The sequence below is a fragment of the Callithrix jacchus genome, chromosome X, assembly GCF_049354715.1.
Source record: "Callithrix jacchus isolate 240 chromosome X, calJac240_pri, whole genome shotgun sequence".
NCBI lineage: Eukaryota > Metazoa > Chordata > Mammalia > Primates > Cebidae > Callithrix > Callithrix jacchus.
Genome location: NC_133524.1, coordinates 119,932,499 through 119,949,386, shown reverse-complemented (window position 1 = coordinate 119,949,386; position 16,888 = coordinate 119,932,499). Strand labels below are relative to the sequence as shown.

The following is a 16,888-nucleotide window of genomic DNA, read 5'->3' as shown; positions in this document are numbered from 1 at the left end:
AACCACACAATTGCTTATTTTACCAAACCATTTCAGATCAAAGTCTCATTGCTTAATTTCAACTACTCAACCAATTTTATTCTTCAGAGCAAAGGGGTAAATATATGCATAACCCCAAACCACAGATATGCAAATCACATTGCTAACCAGTCCCCAATTCATACTAATTCATCAACATTTCCATGCCTAGTGCTACATCAGCACTCTCAACTCCAGCCAAGACACCAGGGTTCACCAACTTCACTTGCAACATTGCAGGTGCTCATTGCACAAAACAGCCCCGCCCTCGATATGATGTAACAAAAAGGTTCTCCTTTGTGGTAATAGTCTCTATCTGTCATCTGTAAGTTTGGCAAAACTGTAACATCTGTCTCTTATGCCCTTCCCTTTTATTTTCTGCATGGCTCTTCCTTCTTTCACCTCATTTTCTGCTCCTGATGACCTGATAGCTCAGGTGGTTATTTTGTGCTCTCGCAGCCAACAGTCTACATGGAAGCCCTGCCCTGTCTTCTCTCTAGATTGTCCTGGTCCCCAAACAGATAAGTTTGACTACAGGGATATTCACATAGTAAGTAACTATACAAAAGAAATTCAACAATATTAACAATTAAATAATACAAATTAAACCACAATGTAGTTATTAATTTTAAATTAGTACCAGTCTTTTTTTTTTTCTTTTTGAGACAGAGTCTCACTCTGTTACCCAGGCTAGAGTGCAGTGGCACGATCTCAGCTCACTGCAACCTCCGCCTCCCGGGTTCAAACGATTCTCCTGCCTCAGCCTCCTGAGTAGCTGGGATTACAGGCATGCACCACCACACCCAGCTAATTTTTGTATTTTTAGTAGAGACGGGGTTTTACCATGTTGGTCAGGCCGATCTCGAACTCCTGACCCCGTGGTCCGCCTGCCTCGGCCTCCCAAAGTTCTGGGACTATAGGAGTGAGCCACCACGCCTGGCCTTAGTACCAGTCTTTACAGCAGCATGATGGTAATATATATTGAGGATCATGAAACTATCCATGCCTTGAGTCATGCATTTTGATACAATAATTCTACTTTTAAAGCAGTTACCAGAAACATTATTCAGAAGGTAAAGAGTTCTTTATAATGTTGAAAAGATGCCAGGAATATAAGTCTGTGATGTTCATGCATTTTTTTCAACAAATGATTACTGAGAAATTTCTATGACCAAGTATCTGATAGAATAGAGCAATGTTGAAGTGCTATGACAAATCAACACAATGAAATGTTGTATAACCATTAAAATACCAAGTAGAAACACTCATAGAAAAGTGTTTATGAAATATGTCCAAGAATTCAAAACTTTACAGGCACTACGTAGACTATGTACAGACTGTAAATTATAATAAATAATATTTTTAAAACTGTGTATGGACTCTAAAGTACAATAAAATTTAAAAATTTTATAGGCACTATATAACACTATGTATAGGGTATAAATTATAATAAACTTTGTTAGGTGCTTAAGTATCTCATTTAAATGCTCACAGAAACTCCGGTGTTATTATCCCCATGGTACAGATAAAGAAACTGAGGCCCACGGGGATTATAATACAACACTAGACTGCGAGTTCCACAGACTAAAGTTTTTGTCTGTGCTGTATCCCCAGTGTCTGGAACGGTGCCTCACATATAGCAGACACTCAGTTCTTGACTACCTGACGTGGCTGAGTCGTGATTAGGACCCAGTTCCCTATCAGGTAATACTGTCATTCAAATAAACTGGATCCACCAGGACTTCAGAATGGATTCCGAGACAGGCTTACAGACCTTCAAGTTCTTTGTTGGGTTGCAAGAGCCTCATGTCTGGCCCTCTCCTTTCCTTTCTCTTTTACCGCCTGCCCTCTGGTGGAGGTACTAATGAGTAGCAGGAGTCGGGGAAGAAAGGACCAGGGTCATCAACGACTGCACAGATCACCTGTGTCCTACCGGTACGTAATTAACACCTAGTTTTGTCTGTTCGCTAGCTATAAAAAAAAAAAAAAAGTGGACACATTTTCGCCAGATTTGAATGTTATTTTCGAGATGGTCTGGCTTAAAATATATCGTATTAGCAAAATTTCCTTTGGGGATGCTGTGGTGCACATTGATTGTTTTTTTCCTTGTATTGAGTTTTGTGGCCCATCATTTTACGGACTTGTATGAGTTGAGGTAAGAATTTTACACTTTTTAAATTTTTCTAAAATATCTCAGAGTAAAGAGAATATTCCAAAATTTCATTAATTTTTCAAAATGATTTTTTTCCACACAATGAATAAATTTAAATACTACAAAATTTGTCCCAAAGATGAATAAATCTTAGTTTCATATCACCAAGGGTATTTGTTTTCTTTTACCAAGAATAGGAAGTCATAACCAGTAGTATTTTAAAATGAGAATTTTTATGGAACTGGAAACCCAGTTTTAAAGGGACACCCATGCAAGGGCCAATTGCAAAGACAGGCTCTTTCAAGGGCAAATGAAATTGCAGTAAGAAGAATGCTTGGAGTAAGATGAGAAGAATCGTGTTCTTTCACAGGCAATTGAAATCAAAGTTCAATTCAAAGAGACATTTGGCTGCTGATCAGGAGATACATGAGATATGAATTCAGATGCTTCCGTAAGAGAAAATAGTGCTTTTACATTTGAACTCCAATTATGCCAAAGAATCTACACTAGTTCTATGTCTGGGATCTGAAAGGAGAGTCTAAATGTTCCAATGCAAAGGTCATATTGAAACCAATTACTGAGCCCCCAAAGTTACTAAAATTGTTATTAATGGAGCAGTTTCCACAATTCCAATTATTTAAGACAAGATCAGAACTTAAACTGTGTGTGCCAGTGGGGTACAATAGTAATCAGTATTTAATTCTCCCAAACCACTGGTTCCTTCAAACTACGGCTTCATCTTTTAAAGGCTGGAAGTACCAAGTGAGTATCTTTTTCACCCATGGCTATTAATAAATCCAAAATGCAAATGCCTGAAATAATTGGCATTAGTTTTTGATAGAGCTGCCTCTCACATGGGCAACACTATGTAATGTGTGCCTGAGTGGTGAGCAACAAGGACTTACTCAAATCTACTCAGGGGTATAACAATAACTATGGCCTCTAAAGAAGCTTATTACAAAGTTGGAAATTATTAAAGCTTTGAATTAATTCAAGTAGACAAAAATCATTATAATTTTAACATTAATGTTTTTATTGTTTCTATTAAACTTTATTTAATGATAGTTAATTATTCTCCTGTGGAGCACTGGCAGTCTCCTAGAATCTCTTTTTTTCTTGGCACTTATAATGAAGGCAGAGAGTTCACTCCCAGTTTTCTTTGTTATTGACAAAAGAGATCAGCGCATTAAACACGTGGAAAGTCCTCCCTAGTGACTAGCACAACCCTTGGCAAATAGTAAGTACTTAATAAATATTTGCCAAGTGATTTAATGAACCACCCTTCTATGAGTTGGAGTTTTTTAGTTGTTACAAAATTCAACTCTGACTAGCTTAGGAAAAGAGGGGATTTATTTGAAGGCTACAGGGCAGCAAACAAGTTTAAGAAGAGACTGGAAAGCCCAACTCTTCAGAAACCAGAGTAGAAACCAGGGAGCTCCAGAACATGTAGAGCAAAACTGTTTAACACTTCATGCAGTCTTTTTATTACTCCATTCATAAATCAAATTCAAGAGGAAGCTTTTAATTGACCCAATTGCGTCCACATCACTACTCCTACACTAGGAGAGGGCAAGGTATCTTGATTAATATATTCCTACCAGAATTCATCCAGTGTCAAAAAAGAATCTTCCAAAAGGAAATTGACATGCTACTGCCAAAACAAGGTAGAATGGATGCAGGACAGGAAGGAAGGAAGGAGGGAGGGAGGGAGGGAGGGAAGGAAGAAAGGAACGAAGAAAGGAAGGAAAGGAGGGAGGGAAGGAAGGAGGGAAGGAAAAAAGGGGAAGGAAGGACTTATTCTTTTTTTTTTTTCTTGGTTTTCTTTTTTTGGGATGGAGTCTCATTCTGTTGCCAGGCTGGAGTGCAGTGGCACTATTTCAGTTCACTCCAACCTCCACCTCCCAGGTTTAAGCAATTCTCCTGCCTAAGCCTCCGGAGTAACTGGGATTACAGGTGCCCAGCACCATGCCCGACCAATTTTTGTATTTTTAGTAGAGACAGGGTTTTACCATGTTGGCCAGGCTGGTCTCAAACTCCTGACGGTAGGTGATTCACCCGCCTATGCCTCCCAAAGTGCTGGGATTACAGGAGTAAGCCACCACGCCCAGCCAGGAATTTTTCTAAGTATTAAGAAGGAACTTAAAAGAAAATACTTAGTAAGTATTCAGTAAGAAAAATTACTAAGTCATGTATCGAAGTATTGTCTTAGAGTTTATGCCATCTGATACGATTAGTGTCCTCATAAGAAGCAACACCAGAAAGTGCTGTTCCTCCCCGTCTCCTTCTTTCCACACAAGCACACCAAGGAGGCCATGTGAGTACACAGAGGGAAGGCAGCTGTCTGCAACCCAGGGGGAGAGCACTCACCAGACACCCACCCTGCTGGAACATGATATTGGATTTCCAGTCTCCATTACTGTGAGAGAATTAATTTCTGTTGTGTAAGCCTCCTGCTTTATAGTAGTTTGTTATGGCATCCTGAGCAGATGAATATATCCACCATCAAAATTGATGAGACAACCAAATAATTTCACAAAAATGCCTTCCGGGGAAAAATAGTTAAAATAACTGCTTAGAGATAAGTTGCATTATTTTAGTACATTTATAATTAAAATAAAATAGGCCATAATAACCATCAATCATTACACAGGAATCTCTGAAAGACCTAACTGCCAAATACTACTACATTTTCAATGTTATTATCAAAATATGATACTGGTAACATTTCAAATTGGTAGGGAAAACATGAAATGTTTAGTAAATTGTATAGCGCTACTTGGAAAAAAAATAAACTCTCATTTCATGGCCAAAGCACAAAAAATTCTAGATGCTTTTAAAACCTTAATTTAAAAAGAAAAGCTCAGGCCAGGCGCAGTGGCTCATGCCTGTAATCCCAGTACTTTGGGAGGCCAGCTTGGTCAGATCACTGGAACTCAGGAGTTCAAGACCAGCCTGGGCAACATAGTGAAACCCTGTCTCTACAAAAAATACAAAAAATTAGCCAGGTGTAGCAGCACACATTTATGGTCCCAGCTACTTGGGAGGCTGAGGTAGGAAGATCACTTGACTCTGGGAAGCAGGGGTTGCAGCGAGCCGAGATCATGCCATTCTACTTCCAGTCTGGGAGACACAGTGAGACCCTGCCTCAAAAAAAAATTTTTTTATTAAAAAAAAAAGAGCTCGGCAACATTAGAGAAAACACCGAAAACATTTTTATAATGTTGGAGTGGGAGATATCTTCTTAAGATTCAAATTCAAAAGCCATAAGGAAAAACATTAATAGATCACAATATGTAAAAATTTTCAACTTCTGTACAGAAAAAGATAACACAAAGAAATTTAGTAGACAGGCAAAAGACTGAAAGAAAATAATTGCAGCATATAAAAAAAGAATTTGATATCCACCATATATAAAGAGTTCCTACAAATAAAACACCAACCATATAATAGAAATATATACATTCACAATATTATGCAACCATCAACAATATCTAATTCCAGAACATTTAATCACCCCAGAGGTACCTTGTACACATTAAGCAGTCACTCCCATTCCTTCCCACCACCAGCCCCTGGCAACCATTAAACTACATTTCAAATAAATCTACAATCTCCATAATTCTATGGATTTACCTATTCTGAACATTTCATGTAAATGGAATCATACAATATATGACCTTTTGTTTCTGGCTACTTTCGCTTAGCATAATGTTTTTAGGTTTCATCCACATTGTATCGTGTATCTGTATGTCATTCTTTTTACAGCTGAATAATTGAAATTTGGGTTGCTTCCACTTTTTGGATGCTATGAGTAACGCTATTTGTGTACAAGTTTTTGTGTGAATGTACATTACCAGTTCTCTCAAGTATATATCTAGGAGTGAAATTGCTATATGGTAATTCTATGTTTAATTTATTGAGAAATTAATAAACTTTTCAACAACAGCTGTACCATTTTACATCTCACCAACAATGTATGAGGGTTCTCATTTCTCCAAATCCTCGCCAAAATTTAGTTTCACTTTTTAAAAAATTACAGCCATGCTAGAGAAGTAGTATCTCATTATGATTTTTATTCATATTCTCCTATTGACTAATGATGTTAAACATCTGTTCATATGCTTATTGTCCATTTTCATATACTCTTGGAAAAAATGCCTATGGGCTATCTTTTTACTTCCTTGATGGGTCTATTAAAGCATAATGTTTTAAATTTTGATGAAGTCCAATTTATCTTTTTTCCCCCTTTGTTCCTTGTGCTTTTGGTTTCATACTTAAGAAACCATTGCCAACTAGGTGTGGTAGCTTCATGCCTGTAATCCCAGTATTTTGGGAGGCCAAAGCAGGAGGCTCACTGGAGACCAGGAGTTCAAGACCAGCCTGGGCAACATAGTAAGACCCTGTCTCTAAAAAAAAAAAATGTAATAGCCAGGTGTGGTGGCACCCACCTGTAGCCCTAGCTACTCAAGAGGCTGAGGCAGGAGGATTGCTTGAGCCCAGGAGTTCAAAGCTGGAGGGAGCTATGATCATGCCACTGAGCTCCAGCCTGGGTGGCAGAGAAAGACTCTGTCTCCTAAAAAAACAAACAAAAAAGACAACAAGTGTTGGTGTGGATTGGGAGTAATCAAAAGAACCTTTGTATACTATTGATGGGAATGCAAAATGATGCAGATGGTATGGAAAACAGTATGAAGTTTCCTCATAAAACTAAAAATAGAACTACCATATGCTCCAGCAATCCCACTTATGTGTATTTATCTAACAGAATTGAAATCAGAATCTCAAAGAGATATTAGCGCTCCTGTGTTCATTGCAGCACTATTCACAATAGCCAAGATGTGGAAACAACCTAAATGACCATCAACAAATAAATAAAGAAAATGTGATATATATACTTGCAATAGAATACTATTCAGCCTTTAAAAAAGAAATTCTACAATATGTGACAACATGACCTTGAGGACATTATACTACATAAAATAAGCCAGTCACAAAAGGACAAATAAATAATGCATGATTCCATGTACATGATGTATGTAAAATAGTCAACTTCACAGAATCAATGAGTGAAATGGCTCATTGAACATGGTGACAGCCTTTGAGATAAGTGTGTATTCCTTGCAAACCACGCCAAACCTACACACAAGTAACTATGTCTAAGGGACCTGCAGTTGGTATTGATCTTGGCACCACCTACTCTTGTGTGGATGTTGTTTAGCACGGGAAATTGGAGATCATTGCCAATGATCAGGGAAATCAAACCACCCCAAGCTATGTTGCCTTTACTGATACCAAATGACTAATTGGTGATACCGCAAAGATCCAAGTTGCAATGAATCCCAACAAGATTTTTTATGCTAAACATCTCATTGGAAGCAGATTTGATGATGCTGTTGTCCAGTCTGATATGAAGCATTGGTCCTTCTCGCTGGTGAATGACGCAGGTAGTCCCAAAGTCCAAGTAGAATACAAGTAATAGACAAAAAGTTTCAATCCAGAGGAGGTGTCATTTATGGTCTGACAACGATAAAAGAAATTGCAGAAGCCTACCTTGAGAAGACTGTTACTAATGCTGTGGTCACAATGCCAACTTATTTCAATGATTCTCAACATCTGACTACCAAGAATATTGAAACCATTGCTAGTCTCAATGTACTTAGAATTATCAACGCCAGGTGTGGTGGCTCACACCTGTAATCCCAGCACTCTGGGAGGCTGAGGCAGGCAGATCACCTAAGGTCAGGAGTTTGAGACCAGCCTAGCCAACATGGCGAAACTTCATCTCTACTAAAAATACAAAAATTAGCCAGGCGTAGTTGTGTGCACCTGTAATCTCAGCTACTCGAGAGGCTGAGACACCAGAATCACTTGAATCTGGGAGGTGGAGGTTTCAGTGAGCCAAGATCGTGCCACTGCACTCCAGCCTGGGCAACAGAGCAAGACTCCATCTCAAAAAAAAAAAAAAAAAGAATTGTCAATGAGCCAACTGTTGCTGCTGTTGCTTATGGCTCAGACAAAAAGGTTGAAACAGAAAGAAATGTGCTCATCTTTGACCTAAGAGGTGGCACTTTTGATCTGTCAATCCTCACTATTGAGGATGGAATCTTTGAGGTTAATATACAGCTGGAGACACCCACTTAGGTGGAGTTAGATGGAGAAGACTTCAACAAGTAAATGGTCCACCATTTTATTACTGAGTCCAAGCACAAGCATAAGAAGGACAATGATGAGGATAAACAGAAGACTCTTGACAAGTGTAATGAAATTAGCAACTGGCTCAATAAGAATGGTACTACAAAGAAGGAAGAATTTGAACATCAGCAGAAAGAGCTGGAGGAAGTCTGCAACCCCATTGTTACCAAGCTGTATCAGAGTACAGGAGGCACGTTTGAAGGAACGTCTGTGGGCTTCCCTGAAGGCAGAACTCCTCCCTCTAGTGTTGCTTCCTCAGTGCCTGCCATTGAAGAGGTTGATTAACCTAACGTGAGTATAGATAATAACACTGTTCCACAACTTTAACTAAAAGCAGTTAAAACTTTGAAGGACCCAAATTGACAGCAAATTCTATGGCAGTTTTAAAGTTCAGCTGCTATAGTAAATTACTGGATATTCTCAATACTTGAATATGCAACATGTGCACAGAGGAAGGAAATAGCATTGAACGTTATAAGCACTGTATTGTAAGTGGAAAATGCAATGTCTTGAATACAACTGTATTAAAAATTGGCACCAAAAAAGAGTGAAATTGTGGTTGCCAGGGGCAGGGGGAAGGCAGATGTAGGGAGTTACTAATCAACAGGCCTAAAGTTTCAGCTAAGCAAAATGAATAATAAACTCTAGCGATCTGCTGTAGAACATTGTACCCACAGTCAACAATAATGTATTGTACATTTTAAAAATGTATCAAGCAGGTAGATCGTGTTGTGTTCTTACCACAATAAAAAATTTTTAACTTAAAAAAATACCTTGTATAGCTCCATCCCACCCTGAAACTGTTATCACAAATTATATCTTTATGCAATATGTACTCACCAACATAGATTATAATTTATACTTTAAGCATTTGTCTTTTAAATCACATAGGAAAAAAGAGGAGTTATAAACAAAAGACACATTAATACTGACTTTTATTTTTGCCCATATAGTTATATTTAATGGTGTTTTGGTTTGTTTTTCATGCAGTTGCCAACTATGTATGGCAATTACATTTCAGCCTCAAGGATCCCCTTTAGCATTTCTTGTAGGGAAGGTCTAACAGCAGTGAACTCTTTCAGTTTTTGTTTAACTGGGAATGTCTTAGTTTCTCCCTTTTTGAAAGGCTGTTTTGCTGAATACAGAATTGCTTGGCAGGGTTTTTTTTCTTTCTACACTTTAAATACATGATCCCACTGTCTTATGCCCTCCATTGTTTCTGATGAGAGATTAGCTGTTAATATTTATTGAGGATCTTTTGTGTATAATGAGTTGTTTCTCTTTGCTGCTTTCATTATTCTCTTTGGCTTTATGTAATTTGATTATGATAAGTGTTGGTGTGCATGTCTTTGAGTTTATCCTTCTTGGAGTTCATTGAGCTATATAGAGGCAAAAAGTAATGTCTTTCATCAAGTTTTCAAAGTTTGTGGCCGTTATATCTTCAAAAATTCTTTCTTTGCCTTTCTCTTATTCTCTCCTGGAGTTTACATTATGCTTTTGTTGATATTCTTGATAGTATCCCACAGGTCCCTTAGTTCAATGCATTTTTCTTCACTTTTTTTTTCTTTCTAATCCTTGGACTGGATCATCCCAATTGACAAATCTTGAAGTTTGCTGTTTCATTGTCCCGCCTGCTCAATTCTGCTGCTGAACCTCTCTTATGAATTTTTTTGTTTCAGTTATTGCATTTTTCAACTTCAGGATTTCTATTCAATTTCTGTTTTATAATTTTCATTGGATATTCTCCATTTGGTGAGACATCATTCTCCTGATCTCTTCTAGTTCTTCACTCATGGTTTCCATATATCTCTAAGCATATTTAAAATAGTTAATTAAAAGGCTTTGTTGAGTAAGTCTAATGTATGGGCCTCCATGTGAACAATTTCTATTGATTTCTTTTTTCCTGCATACAGGCACGCTTCCTTGTTTCTTTGCATGCCCTTTTTTTTTTTTTTTTTGAAAAGTGGACATTTTGAATATTATAATGTGGCAACTCTAAAAATCAAATCCCCCCCCCAACATGGCTTGTTGTTTGTTTAGTGGCTTTTCTAAACTAATTCTGTATTCTTTGTCATGTGTGGCCACTGGATTCCTTCTTCTGTATACTTAGTGGTCAGCCAGTGATTCAACAAAGAATTCCTGACATGCATGGAACAAACAAACAAACAAAAAACCACACACAATATTTCAGTCTTTACTGAGAAGTTCTGTTTATGTTGGGGTACATCTTCAACACTCAGTCAGGCAGTTTAAAACTCTGCCTGAGCCTATATTACCTTCTTGCACAGAGCCTGGAGGTAAATCAGAGGTGAGAGTTTATGGCCTTCTCAATTCTTTCCTGAGCATATGAAAAGCCCCAGACATACGTATGGCCATTCAGATTCCCAAGAATATGTAGGCGTTTTCAAAGCCCTTATTCCCTAAAGCGTCTCACTTTCCAGCCTCTCCTCCCAAGCTTTTTGGTTTTCTATTGTTTGCCTCAAGTGTTACCCTCCCCACGTGGGAACACCTAAAATATTTGCCTTGAAGTATTTTTTGGCAAACACTCCCAGAGTAGACATCTCAACCCTGGGAGATTTCCAAGTTAGATAAAATAAAGGCAAGTCCTTTGAGTCTATACTCAAGGGAGTCGCCAGTCAGGTCAAAACAATCCGCCAGGATTCTTTGAGTATAATCCCTGTTCTACTGTCTCCAGTGCTGGGTATTCATTCCAAGAGCGACGGCTATTTTCTTTAAAGCCACTGCCAACCCTGGCCACAAAGTTCTCTTACTGAGATCCAAATATATTTTCTTGATTAAGAATTCCCCTGGTTATTGTAAGGTTTTTATTAGTTTCCACAATTCTGAAAAAGTTGATTCTGACAGTTTTTGCCAGTTTATTCATTGCTTTTATGAAGCAATTAACTTTTGAAGTTCCTTATTCTGATATGTTTGTTTGTTTGTTTGTTTGTTTGTTGGAGACAGAGTCTCACTCTGTCACCCAAGCTGGAATGCAATGGAGCAATCTTGACTCACTGCAACCTCCACCTCCTGGATTCAAGCAATTCTCGTGCCTCAGCCTCCCAAGTAGCTGGGATTACAGGTGCACACCACCATGCCCTGCTAATTTTTGTAGTTTTTTTAAGTAGAGATAGGGTTTCACTATATTGATCAGGCTAGTCTCGAACTCCTGACCTCAAATGATCTGCCTGCCTTGCCCTCCCAAAGTGCCAGGATTACAGGCCACTGCACCCAACCTCCTTATTCTGACATTTCGCTGATGTACTAGTCCAATCTTTTGGCTTCCCCGAGCCATACTGGAAGAAAAAGAATTGTCTTGGGCCATACACAAAATACACTAACACTAACGATAGCTGACGAGCTAAAAAAAAATCACAAAATAACTCACAATGTTTTAAGAAAGTTTACAAGTTTGTGTTGGGCCACATTCAAAGACATTCTGGGCTGCATGCAGCTTGCAGGCCATGGGTTGGACAAGTTTGTACTAGGCAATTCTTATGATGAAAAAAGATGACCAATTGTCACAAATAGCTGTTCAACCTACTAGTTATTGATGGAGATGCTGATTAAAATGAGATTATTCTTGGTCCATCAGATTAGCAAAAACTGAAAAGATTGAGAATATCTAATATTGATGATGTGTGAGGAAATAGGCAGTCACAAATGCTGCTGTTGGTAGATAAAATAAGAACTTTGAGTATGCAATTGGTGGAGTCTCTTAAACTTATCAGTGTTCATTCCTTTTGACTTTTTCTCTTCAAGGAATTCAACTTATGAACACCCACATGCACAATATGTATTTACAAAGATGTTCTTTGCAGGACTGTAATAATGAAAAGTCTGAAGACAAACAGATGCTCAATAGGGAGGTGTTAAGTAAATTACAGCACCACAGAACCCTGCAATATATATCCTGTAGTAACATTCCAACCTTATGTAATTCACAATTGGCTTCTTCCTCCACTCAAGTCTCAGATGTGGAGGACTAATCTTCTTATCTTATAGTGTTGGGGACTGAAGGAGTTTGGGGCTTGGAAGGAAGGGCAAAATCAGACAAGAACACTGCAGGTAGCCACATACAGGGAAGTGGGGAAATTGGGGATGAACCCCCTTCTCCAGTATTCTTCCAGCTCAGTATCCTCAGATTCAGCCCATGAAATCAAGTCAGAAGTCAAGATATATAGTATGATCCCATTTACCCAAGTGTGTACTATATTCACATATATGTATTTATGTATATATGTAAATGCATTTTAAGAGACCTGAAAGAAATACACAAACTAATAATGATAGCAACCTCTAAAAAGAGAAATGGGAATGGGGAAGGAATGACGGAATCTCACATTTTAACTCTGTATTATCAAACCTTTGAAATAGGAATGAATCTATCTAATTCAAAAAAATCATCTAATTAAAAAAATTATTTAAGGAAAGGTGTTTTGTTTGTTCACTTGTTTTCTAGATAGGGCCTCCCTCTGTTGCCCAGACTGGAGTGCAGTGGTATGATTATAGCTCACTGTAACCTTGACTTCCTGTGCTCAAGCAATCCTCCTACCTCAGCCTCCCAAGCTGCTGGGACTGCAGGCATACCACCATACCTGGCTGTTTTTTATTTTTATTTTTTGTAGAAACAGGGGTCTCACTATGTTCACCCAGGCTGCTCTCAAGCTCTTGGCTTCAAGTGATCCTCCTGCCTTGGCTTCTTAAACTGCTGGGATTACAGGTGTGAGCCACAACACTGGACCAAGAAAGGGTTTTAAACCACATTAATACAACTGGGATAAGGGAATAAATGGTACTCCCATTACCCAAGCAACAACAACAGGCATAATTAGAGAATGCCAGAGCCCAGAGTGAATGTATGGATCATAACTTTAAGAGATAAGACTTGCCCAAGTTGATGTTGTGACAGTGACACAGTGTACAACCTAGGTTTCCTTAAGGCCAAAAGAAAACAAGATTCCTAAACCAGAGGGAAAACTTGAAATGACAATGGGAATCAATGAACCACTAAATCTGAAAAATCTGCAAGAGGTCAACTGCAGCTTATCCAGTCCTCTATCGCAGTGAAAAGTGAAGAAGAGAAGGTAAGAGTCTTGTTATGAAACCGTGGAATGTATGGAGTTGGAGGCATTCAGGAAGAGGCTATGGTAGCTTTTGTCTTCTCTGAGACCTCCAGTGCTGGTATGTGTCACTTACAGTTCCCCAAAAAGCTATTTGACAATTAGAAAGGGAAATTAAGCATTTTATCAGTATCTGTGGAGTCATTGACTTAAAAAGAGCCCCATGCCACGAATAGCACTTAGAAGCAGTAACAGCAGCAATAAACTCTTCTCTCTCTCTCTCTGAAGTATACTCATTACTAATTGTTTTACTTGGAGAAGCTAGGAAAAGGGTAGCAGAATCTAACTCTGGCTCATTTGAGGAAAAGGGGAACTTATTGGAATGATATGATTGGTGATGCACTGGTAGATGTTTAGCCACCAGCTCTTCAGAACAACAGCAAAAAAAATGTGATTTATAATGTTTGCTGATTTCCATCATATAAATATTCCCACCATGGCCAACTGTAAGCTCCCAGTGTAACATCATCTAGCTCACAAAATTCCTGAAAAGTCTGTGGTAGGTCCTTAGCATCTAGTAGGGAGAAGCCCACAGGATGGAAGGAAGGCAGAAGAAGATCAACTAGCCAGTACCAGAGGGTCTAAAAAGTAAGAACTACTCAACAGTATTGTCAGGTCACTGCCACATTAGCTTCTCTGCACAGATCTCCGTACTGTCCCTACCACCTCCCATAATTTTTATGCCCTTTTAGGGGAAAGTCACCCATTCATCTCATTATCCACAAACAGTGTGACCTAAAAGTAGTGGCTCATGCCATGCAGTTGCATTTCAAATAGGCTCCAGTTTATATTTGCAAGCCCAACTTACAGGGTCCTAAACCAAAGAAAACAAGTTTATAACAAGAGATTAGGACAAAAACAACATATAAGTCTTCTTTATTTCTTTTTGATTTTTTTGTGGGTTTTTTGTTGTTGTTGTTTAGAAACATTTTAATGTAGAAAATTCACACACACACACACACACACACACACACACACACAGAGAGAGAGAGAGAATAGTAAAATGAACCCTCGTTCTCAACAATTATCAACTGTGGCCAATCTTATTCCATCTATATTTCTACTCTTTTTTAGTTAAGGAAGAAAATCATCACAAGAGAGATCAGAAGAGTGGTTAGGACTGTTATTTGGAATCGGAATAACCTGGTGATATGGTTTGGCTGTGTCCCCACCCAAATTTCATCTTGAATTGTAGCTCCCATAATTCCTGCATATTGTGGGAGGGAGCTGGTAGGAGATAATTGAATCATGGGGCGGTTTCCCCCATACTGTTCTTGTGGTAATGAATAAGTCTCACGAGATCTGATGGTTTTATAAGGGGAAACTCCTTTCGCTTGGTTCTCATTCTCTCTTGCTGCCACCATGTAAGAAATGTCTTTCACCTTCTGCCATGATTGTGAGGCCTACCTCCCCCAGCCATGTGGAACTGTGAGTCCATTAAACCTCTTTTTCTTTATAAATTATCTAGTGTCAGGTATGCCTTTATCAGCAGCATAAGAACAGACTAATACACCTTGTAAAATAATAATGGCTACAATTTTGAGAGCAACTACAGGTTATGTGCTTTACATAAAGTATCTTATCAGAACTTCACAACCGTTCTGCTAGGCTGGCATTATTATCTCAGTTTTCAGATGGGGAAATTGAGGCTGGAAAAATTTAACACTTGCCCAAGTCAGAAAGCATTGACAGAGTCAGACTTAGAACATAAACTATGTTGTACCCAAAATGTTAACAGTCATTGCCTCAGAAGAGTGGAATTATGGTTTTTTTTTCATTTGCTTTTCATAATATTCCTTCTTAAATGTATCAAAACTCATACTGAACAGTAAGTTCTGATTTGCAAAAGATGACTTATTTTTTGCAAATGTCAATAAGTCTTTCTCCACAGCTTATATGGGTTTTTATTATTTTTTTGTTGATTTTTAAAAATTTCTCTATAATTGCCATTGCTGGACAGCATATCCATCCAAATATGCTGGTGTGGTCTACAATGTTCCCCACAGGCCCAAGTGGTTCGCTGCTGGTACACTGCCCCCGCCCCCAACGCCGAAACAGCTTCAAGAAAACCCCGTGAAACAAATGTCTAGACTTTTTTGTGGGGTTAGTGAGGCTCTGGGTAGAAGTGAGCCCAGCAGTCATCATGAAGCTATCGCTGCCATGTTCCTAAATGTGGTCTGAATTCACTAGACTGCATTCAGATATGCATACCATCCGAGCCAAAGAAGCGATCAGGCCTCTTTATTGCACATCTTTATTTGCTATTGCACCCAGTGCCAATCTGACTGCATCCAGTAGACTCATGAGGATGGTGTGGTGATTAGTGCAGAAACCATGATAATGGGTCAATTACTAAACACCTACTCTGGGTAGCAAAATGGCTGCTGTTTTGCTTCTGCCTTTCAAATCTCACACAAGAATATCTCTTGTGGCCCCCATTAACAGGAAACATAAAAGGAAGACAATTCCAGGAAATGCAGTTCAGCCTACCGAAGGTAACTCCACAGGGAAGACAGAAGTAGAGGCTGGAACCCAACAAGAGCCTCATGGGTAGAACTAGGCCTAATAGAAAGAAGCTGCCGGAATACCTTTCAAACAACTTGAGTTGTCTAATATCATATGGATGGCATCATAAGCAGGAAGCTCCTCATCTCTGGAGATGTTCAAGCAGAAGTTTACGGACAAACTATGGAAGGTCTTATACCAGCTAGGAACCGCACTTTATTTTTAGAAAGCTACTTGGTAACACTAGGTAATGTGATGAGAGCTTGAACTAGAGCAGTAATGGTAGAGTTGGTAAGTGGAGAATGGATCTGGAAGACACTGTGGAAGTAGACTTAAAAGGACTTGGCAATGATTTGAGGGAGGACCACATATTAACTTCCTATGACTGCTATAATAAATTATCATCAACTTACTGGGTTTAAACAATAGAAAGATCTTTAAATTTCTATCTCTAAAAATAGAAATTTATTATCTTACAGCTCTACAGGCCAGAAGTTCAAAATGAGTCTTCTGGGGCTAAAATCAAGACATCAGCAGGGCCAGTTTTGGAGGCTCCAGGGGAAAATCTATTCCTTGCCTCTTTCAGCTTTGGTAGCTACCAGCATTCCTTGGCCATCGCTACAGTGTCTGCCTCCGTAGTCACATTGCCTTCTCCTCTTCCGTGTCAAATGCGCTTACCTCTCCCTTATAAAAATGCTTGTCCTTATGGGACACTTGTCCACAGGCCCATCCAGAATAATGTTTCCATCTCAAGCGTCTTAATCACATCTGCAAAGTTCTTTTTGCCATATAAGGTAACAGTCACAGGTTCCAGAGATTCGGTTGTAGATATCTTGGAAAGCCATTTCAGCCTTGTACATACAGCAAAACTAAAGAAAGCAGTTAAGACTCTAGGGTC

The 16,888-nt window shown here is 38.8% G+C and overlaps 1 pseudogene; it reads right to left on the bottom strand.

Moving 5' to 3' along the window:
- Nucleotides 1–15,274: 15,274 nt before the first annotated feature.
- LOC118150830 (small nucleolar RNA SNORA40) lies at nt 15,275–15,378 on the bottom strand (annotated as a pseudogene).
- Between the last annotated feature and the right edge of the window lie 1,510 nt (nt 15,379–16,888).